Raw genomic sequence first — 9879 nt, forward strand, 5'->3', positions numbered from 1 at the left:
CTTACTATCATGACACAGTTGGTACACTAATTCCAGTGGATCACTTTCCACTTGAATACAACAATCCTTGTAGGATGCAATCTCCTTTATGAGGATCAGTTGTCCTACTTGCAAAGTTTTCCTGGAAGAGGTCATCTAGCAGTTGGAGCACCTGCAGGACCTCCTCTGCTACTTTTATGCCATTATCAGACTTTAACATGTGTTGTGTTACATTTTATATCCATCCATCTGTTTTTTTTTGTCTTAGTTCAAATGTATAGTATATAGCTTCCCATTGTTTAAAATATTGCAACAACAATGACTTCCATGTGAGTTTGTCGGTAGGTGCTTGTACCATTTCTTGTTTGGTCTCAAGCAAGTAAGCAGTTCTTGGGCTTTCGTAGAAGAATCTTCCAAACAAGGTGGTAAATCCAATTCACTGAGAACTCCAACTGAGTGTTTTGGTCACTTGCACAGCGCCTACTGTGTAAGTACATTTTCATCTGCAATATTGAAAAGCCAAAATCCTCCCCTACATGCTAAAATACTCTGAGAGTTTTTCAAGTTCTTCCACTCCAAAAGCAGTCATGTCTGTACGCACCCAGATGCTTTGTCTTTATCTTTTCACATTTATGTTAACAATGATAAAAGGCCTATATTAATATACCACTTTTCTAATGTTGATGACCACTCAAACTGCTCTACCACCTCAGCCACATGGCCTCGTAATTATCAGAGAGCTCCAGCGTTTTGGCTGCAGTCTCACAAAAGGCCATAAGGTATCTAACAACTGCTCCTTGAAAATGATGCAAGTCCATGCAAAATGACACCGTCCCATTATTTATTTATTTCAGTGTGTTTGCAAACATGTGTGTCAGGGGTATAAGCATCACCGTACGCTCATCAGTCAGTGAGATAATTATTGAATATTTTAAATGTCATGATGATGGGAACCACATCATCACCACATGACAAGAGGATGGGGAATGATTAAGAACTCTCCCCCATTGCCAGTCCATCCAACCAATCCCTTGCTGCATGCACACACGCAACTATTGACACACGCACACATGCAAACATGGAAACACACACATTCTAAACTCCACAGAGGCTCAAACTTAATTGCGAATATGAGGCAGTACAGTTATACCTTAACAACATTCCACTCCCATATGAAGCCCCCTGCCCTCCCCCGCTATGCTCCTTCTTTCCATCGTCTCCTTAAGTAAGGGATGAGAAATGAACAGCCATCATATTATAGTTAGGACCTGTGTGAGCGTATGGTAATTGGTTGCCTCAACCTTCTAGGGTACTGGGAGAGAGATGGGAGGTAAGGGGACGGGAGGTGAAGGGTGGAGTGTAGTTGCAGTTTGAGGAGGGAAATTTGAATGAAGCTGCAGATCAATTGTAAGCAGAGCTGTACACCTACACTGCTTGTTTAGACAATGTGGTCTTCATCACCTCCTGACATATCCACCACAGTGTAAACAAAGAAGGATTTGACTCTTCGATTTGTTTTGGTGCTGTCTGTTTATAAACACATGCAAGCAACAATATTTAGTTATATTTTAAATATAAATCAGTTCTTATCACTTTCTGGAGCTGTGGCTCAGGATTAAGAGAGGGTCATCTACTAACCAAAAGGTGCAGTGTCCTTGTGCTGTGCGGACAGAAGCAAATGAAATCAACATTTTCTTAGAGATTCACATTCTGAAAAAAATGCTTAGAATAACAAAAAAAATTCCTCCAAATTATGCTAAAGTAGGACGCTGGTTTATATACTTTTTTTGGTTTTGATTTAACATGGTCATAAAATGGCTCCATAGGAAGGTTCCAACCCTTGCTGTACACACAGCTAAAAGAGCGTGGCATTGGCCGTCCAGACCAACTCCTCCTGGCTCTTTGTAGCATTTAAACCTGAATGTGATGATATAACCCAAGACGCATCCCTCTCTCCACGCTACTGTACTACCATCGCCCCCTACTGGCACCCTTACCCCTCACCCCCACCCCCCTCACATTTGTGGAAATGTCACAAGACAAACCACGTTTGTGTAGGGACATGACAGTAGTGCTCTTGACAGAGCTGCCCCTTTAAATACCCCCCACCTCTTCATTCAAAGCAGGGTCCTGATTTCTCGCACCGGGGCCGATAAGAGGTTTGAAAAACAGGAGCCCAATTCCCATTATCTGCCTCCCTTATTGTCTGTATTAACCTTCCCTCATAGTAACTTGTACCCCTGTTTTGCTACACTTGTCTAGCCACAGCACACTGCTTCCGAGATCCAATTGCACCATGCAAATTAAGGCACAGACTCTATTGTGAAGGAGGAGAGACAAGAGAGCAAGAAAGAGAAAAGGATAGGGTGGGAGAGAGAGAGAGAGGGGGCAATCAGGAAGATGTGGGCTCTGCCAGGTGATGATTGTCTTGTCCATACACACATACACACACTTGCTAAAAGTGCAGCATGTGTTAGTGCAGGGTTATATGTTCAGCATGTTTGCACATGCTTGTGTGTCAGGACCAATAATGTAGGGGGAGGAGTAGTCCAGATTAAGAGGATGATAATTTAGCTTTTTTTATTTTCATTTCTTTCTTTCTTGTAGCTTGTCAAGCTTCCTCCGACATCCTGGGGGGGAAAAGCCTGTACAATAATGTTAGATATAATTTCATCATATAATAGTATAATAGTTTAATATTATAGTATAGTATAATAGATTACTAAAGAGACCATCTGTTACAGTCAGACTGACCATCAGAGGCAGCAGAAGAAATCCGGCCCATGTCAGTGATGTTAAAACATCAATGAAGTTTTACTGTCTTCTGCAGGCAGGCATGATCCATCACCCACCAGGGGTACACACCCAGAAAATAAACAGCAACACTTTTTACTGTAGAATTTTTGACTTTTTTGGGAGGATAATATTTGGAAGAAGCATCTGATGGTCATTAGTGGAACTGCAGCTTAAGCCACTGCCAGAGGGAAGAACTCTGTTTCTAAGCCCCTGTTTGGATGTAGAATGGACATTCTGTTGTGGCCAACAGTGAAGTGAGACAGGCACAAACTCATGCTGAAATATCCATCAACCAGCTGGTCCATTTTCTTATTAGTACACACGTCATGTTACTTCTGGGGCCTGTGGGCATGGCTCACTCAGACCGAAAGGAGAGGAAACGCCACAATGGCGCCCAACCCCATCCTTTTGATTCACTGTCATTTTCAAGAATCCTCTTCTTCCTCAGTCCTTCCACTTCCTCTCTGTGGGTGCATTTTAATTTATGCGCAGCGTAGGAACCACTCAATACAACCTAGTGTCTGCAGTGTAGGAGATAGCTGTTAATGAGAAGAGCTCCCCCTCCTTTATCTCTTTTCTTCTGCCCCCCATTATCTGGGTGCAGTCTATAAGCGTGCAGTTACCTAGTAGGTCTGATAACACCCCAATAGGCAACCAGCACTGATGAGCTTTCTATACAGTGTTCCACGCACAATGCCACTATCAGGATTGCAGACCTCTGGTTTAAAAAAAGAAGAGATGGATGCAGTCACACAAGCAGGGTAGCTCGCTCTGAATATCCTGCCAATTTACAACGGCGCGGGCCCAATCGACATACAACTTCTTACAAGCCTGGTTCTCTCTCTCTCTCTCTCTCTCTTTCTCTCTCTCTCTCTCTCTCTCTCTCTCTCTCTCTCTCTCTCTCTCTCTCTCCCTCTCTCTCTCTCTCTCTGTCGGCTGCAGCAGTTTCTTATCTCCCCCCTTCCCTCTTCTGCCTGGGAGATAACAGTAATTCTTCTCCATGCTGTATCCCCCCACCTTACTCGCCTTGCAGACACACACATACACACATCAACACACACCAGTCTGTCCATCTCTCATCAAGCTGTGCAATCCCACCACGTACTAACATGTAGCCTACACACATATTTCTAGCATGTGGCCGACTACAATCACACACACACACACAACCTCCCACTCCCCGCAAACCCAACTCAGACAGAGATGCTGGCAATGTCTTTCTGCTCAGTCAAGATAAAGGGTTAAGACTGCACTTGGACAGCCCTTCTTTGTGAGATTTGGGCTGACGAGAATGGGGGAGATGAGAGGAAAAAAATTAAATAAAGTATTCAAGTAAAGATTGATTATTTTATCACAGTGTAAGAAAATGTTTCCCCATTCAATTATTTTAGTTTCACCCCTCTTCAATTTCTCTCTCTCTCTCTCTCTCTCTCTCTCTCTCTCTCTCTCTCTCTCTCTCTCTCTCTCTCTCTCTCTCTCTCTCTCTCTCTCTCTCTCTCTCTCTCTCTCTCTCTATATATATATATATATATATATATATCTTTTTCTTTGAAAGTGGCTGAAGCCCTGAGTGTTGCAGACAGATAAAAGAATTAGTTGTTCCACACAGGGACCCGGGCGCTAAGTACAGACGTGAATTAGAATGTCTATCTCTGTCGCTCTTGGCTCATCCGCTCTAGCTAGCCACGCTTCGCACTCGTAAACAATTTAATCTTTTCACTACAGTTTGGAAAAGAGAGAAGAAGGAATAAATGTGTGAGAGAGGGAAGGGGAGAAACGAGGCGGATTTGTGGACCTCCCCCCAAACACTAGCTTGCTACACTTCTCGCTCTTTCTCTACATCCACTCGCCAACCTGTCCTTTTAAACAAGAAACGTGACGCAAACGCTTGTAAGGTGCTTGAAGATTGAATCAGCTCACTTTCATTTTCCTCCCCTCACTGCCATTCTTTTGGGTCCTTCTCTCCCTTTTTTTTTTACTTCACAGCAGTCTTTTCATTCCCCCCACTCCCCTCCTTGCCCTCCCTCTCCGCTCACTCTCCACCGTTTTGAAATTGAAGATGTGTAGAGGCCTGGGCTTTGGGGCCAGAGTCTATTTTGGAGCTGTAATAAAATTCATAGCCTGACACACACACTCACCCACACCCACAAACACACACAATCTCTCTCGCTCTCTCTCTCTCTCTCTCTCTCTCTCTCTCTCTCTCTCTCTCACACACACACACATAAAGTCACTCACATGCATACTCTCTCTTTCTATCACACACACACACACACACACTCTCACTCACACACACAGACTCTCATCCTCTCTCTCACACACACACTGACACATGCACACACCTGGTCAAGGGAATAACACAACAGTATATAGTGGTCTCTAGCTGTATTACCTTTAAACTATCCCTCATATGTGCAGTGCTTCAGCAGCCACACCATATTTTGAAACACTCCAACAGTGTACCGTCTTCATTCATGGTAAACTATCAATTCACAGCAGCTATATACTTCACAGTCAGCTGTGGTGATAAAATGTAGCTCAGGTCAAAAGAATTATGGGAGATATCAGCACACACACTCTATATTAGTGATTAATTGGCCTTCATGTAGCATAGTGCCAGCTTAAAAGTCATTGTCCTGCCATGGTTGTATCACGGTTTGTTTGGGGGGTATCAAGAGTGGTACTATAATTTATACCTCATAATCAAAGTGAGTACACCGCCATCTCCACATGAACCTATATGTGACAGGGTGTGTTTAAATATCATGGCTGTGTTCTTCATACCTTGTGATGTGGTGCAAGTTCAACTTAGATTTCATAGAAAATCCATCGTACAATGGATTTGCCAGTTCTAAAGTTCATTTAGGCGCCATCCTAAAGACGAATAGAAAAAGCTAAATAAATAACAGCCAAGCTTGGGTATCAGTACTGCTTTGTGCTAAATACTACTTGAGTGCTGTTTCAAAATTGTACAGCCTTAACCAAATAGTCATATACTTAACTTTACTTAACTATAACTCTAACCCTATCTAAATGCTTGGCATTAAAACTTAATATAAATTACAACTCATACAATAGCTGGACTTTAAGAATAAATTGCTCAATCTGTTGGAAAGGGGGACTTGTCAACAAAGCCATGAGGCATTGTTCTTAAATAATCAGTGTATGTTTCGACAATTCATCCATTCATTTTTGATATATTTCATGAGGTGTTCAACCTACTGTTGGACACTCTTTCTATCAGCCAGGAGGTTCCTCACAAGTGTTATGCTTCAAATGTGTGTGTGTGTGTGTATGTGCGTGTGACGTATGGAAATGAGTATACAGACATGGAGGGCGGGGAAAGTGTTGGGGCAAGAATTTGAATGAGGGAAGAGGGAGGTATGGAGGGAGCGACTGGGAGGAAGATAGGGATCAGAAGGTGGCAAGACATGGCCCTGAGCACCCTGGGTAAGGAGATAACACCCTCATTTGAATGCACACACACACACGCACACACACACACACACACACACACACACATTGAATGGCTTTTGTTAACAAGAATGACAAAGCTGTACTCATGAGTGTCTGCCAACTGCTTTACACACACACAAACATGTCCCCGTCTAACTGTATTGGAAGGGACCCCTAGTGCTTTCCCTAGCCCCTAACTTCAACCGTCACATCTAAATGCCTACCCCTGTGTTAGACCAAAATCTAACCCTTAAACCATGTCTTAACCCTCAACACTGAACACTTCAAGCCATCCTGACAGGAAGCAAGTTTAAACTAGAATTACCTCTTTATGGTTGTGGGCAACTGCCAACCTGTCAAATTAAAGAAAATAGTCTCAAAGGTCACATTGAAATTGACCTTTGACCCTTTGGATGTAAAATGTCATCATTTTATCTACAGTAAAATAGGTTTTAATTACTGCATACATTTTTCAACAAACATTTAGTAGTTGAAGTGATCAGTTTGAGTCCATAAGTGCAAGTTAGGGGAAGATTTGAAGGAATTCAAAACTTAAGTTATTTTTGAGATAACACAATCACAAGGCATTGTTGAGGTCCCAGTTATCTTGAGCTGCTACTTTTACCCACCAGATTCTAATAAATTATTCCTTGTGTCCAAGTAAGTGTCCATTTTACTTGAGGGAAATCTGGGGAATCAAATTTTTACCTTAATGGGTCAGTGAGATCCACTCAACACCAAACAAACGTTACAACAATTTACAATTATTAACGTACCTAATAGTAAACAGGTCATATTCACCCATAAAGTCACAGTTATTATATATTTAGTATAGACTAAATAATTATTAAATATTAGTATTACTGCTACTAGAACTGCTATCATCAATAACACCATTACATCAATCAAGTATCACCATTTGTATCTTTATTATGACTACCAGTCTGACAGACCCTCAATATGATTGTGTTCCTGTCCTCCCTCTCCTCCCTCTCCTCCCTCTCCTCCCTCTCCAACTCTCTTTTATCTCCCAAATTTCCACCAACTTCTCCTCTCTCCCCCTCTTTTATCACCTTAGCTGGTTGAGGCACATTGAGTTTGGTTCTGCCAGAGGTCCGTGTATCTTAAAAGTTTTTTACTCTCCATGATCGCCAAATGCTTTCTCAAAGGGGAAACTGTTGGGTTTATTGTAAGGTCTCAACTTGCCTATGAAAAGAGCTTGAGCTAATATATGTTGTGATTTGGCGCTGGACAAATCAAACTGAATTGAATTGAGTTTAAATTCAAGGAGTTTGAGACTGCTTCTGCTGTGAGAGGGTTGCCCAGTAATCAGATTCGATTCTATCCCAAGCTTCTCCAATCTGTATGATGGAGTGTCCTTGGGCAAAACACTGAACCCCCAATTGCCCTGAGGGCTGTGTCGGCAAAAGTCCTCATGGGGACCAAGGCCCTGTCCTACTGAGGCAAAACTTTATTTCTGATGTCATGGGAAAGGTTAAGGATAGATTTTGGCTTAGGTCGTCTAAAATGAATATTATTTACTGCAATAACCTAATAAAGATAGCTGTGCAAGGGGTGTGTTTTCTCAGTTTGATTGCTGTCCAATTCACTGGCTCATTAGTACTTAAAGACATCTGATGGATCTCTTTATCTCTCTCTCTTTTCCTTCATCTCTTGTTGCAATTGCTGTGAATGTCATTTGAACAGTATCACCAAAGCGCCAAGGATACTACATTCAATAGGACCCATTTAACAACCGTTCTTAAGAAGAAACTTATTCTTGAAAAACCACTTACGCAGTTATTGCGAAGATTCTGACATTGACCAATGTTTTCTTATCTGTATTTTGTTCTCACGTAAGAACAGCATCTACGCACACTGAAGAGCATTCTTACGCACAGTTGACAACTGAAATGCTTGTGTAAAATAATCACTCTTTTTTTGTACCTTTAATCCTGCAGTTATGTGATAAGATACAAATTAGCATAGTATTATCTTATCTTTATCTTTCGAAAAAAAAGGCACTTTTATGTGCATATTACATTTTTTAAACAACTGAACATGTTGAAGAGGAGAATAATTAGTAGCAAGTAGTCACCCATCTTTAGATTTTACACACTGGTGTTCACATATAAATGTTTCACATGTTCCATAGTTTTTCTTCTACAGCTATTAGTAAAATGTTCCATCCTAGTGTGGCCTGTTAATTCTGAAATCCAAGTGTACAACTGCACCACAAGGTGCGCACTGCAACAACTTTTTTATGGTTTGAGTCCGGCTCGGCACCGTCTTGAGATTTTAGTTCAATCATTCCTAGCTTCTTAAATGCTCTTTACCGTTTCTGTGATTCCTATGTGTGCACACAACACTGCAGTCTCATGCCCTTTAAAGGGGGCATTAGGGACGTTTACGTATGCTCATTGGTACAGTGGCCCTGAGAGCTCAACGCACTGCAACTTAAGAAAAAACATGCAAGTAGACAAAACACAAGCAAAGTAAGAAAACCGCTTCATCAATTTGACAACACATCACAACACATTATGCACACCACATTACAGAAACGCGCTGGAATGACAGTAAACGACAATGGAAGTGTTTCAAGGGGACAAATAAAAGTGGTGGACATTTCCGGTTGTATAATTGTTTGTATTTCGTTGTATTTCGTAATTTTTCGAACACATGGCATATATCAATACTCCTTTTTAACAGCATGTCATGAATACGTTTTTAGAAAAGAACATTGTTAAGAAGATATTGGTGAATGAGAATGAATAATCAGATGATAAAAAAAAGAACACATTTTATAATGACTTATAAAGATTTATACACACACACACACACACACACACAGATCTTCATTGAGAAACAAACTAATTAGGGACCCGGCAGGATCAGATATGACACCATGAACCATATGGACCACGACTGAGGGTGAGAGAGGACAGAGTAGCAGCAACAGGAGTTAAAACACAGCCGTCATCTAAAATAGACAGCCATCCCGCAGGGAAATACATTTTGCAGTAATGAACTGAAATACTAATTTATGTTAATGAAACCCTATTGTGCATACTGTATATAAATCATTTCTCCAATTGCATAAAATATACATATTGGTTAATATAAAGAACCCCTCAGCGATGGCACTGGAGGTAGTCTCTGCACATTAGGTAAAAGTAGTGTGTTTAGAGTGTGGAATATCAAACTGGTGAAGTGCAAACAACTGAGTTCAAGATCCAGACTGGATATGAAGATGTCGGAAATACGACACTGACAGAGAAAGAGTAAAGATGGACATATAGACTTATTGTTTAATGGGTGTATAACAAGTTTACATGGAAGGATACATTTACAGATTAATGGATGGACGGATGATGACTGTATAAATAAGGTGGGTGAATAAATGAATAAACTGAGGTCCCTGTGACCTTTACCTTCGATCACTGAAATCACCTGAGGAGGAAGAGAGGACTGAAAACAACATTTAAGTCCATGTGTATGTATATATTCTGTTCATTTATATATTTTTGAATTGATTTGTTTCATAACATCAGAAAGACTATAAAAGATAATTTGGTCAACTTTTTATAACTGAGTGAAACGTGGAGTTAATCCCAGTGTCCAGTCATAAAGTGAAAAAAATGGAAATCT

The sequence above is a fragment of the Platichthys flesus genome, chromosome 4 (assembly GCF_949316205.1).
Source record: "Platichthys flesus chromosome 4, fPlaFle2.1, whole genome shotgun sequence".
NCBI lineage: Eukaryota > Metazoa > Chordata > Actinopteri > Pleuronectiformes > Pleuronectidae > Platichthys > Platichthys flesus.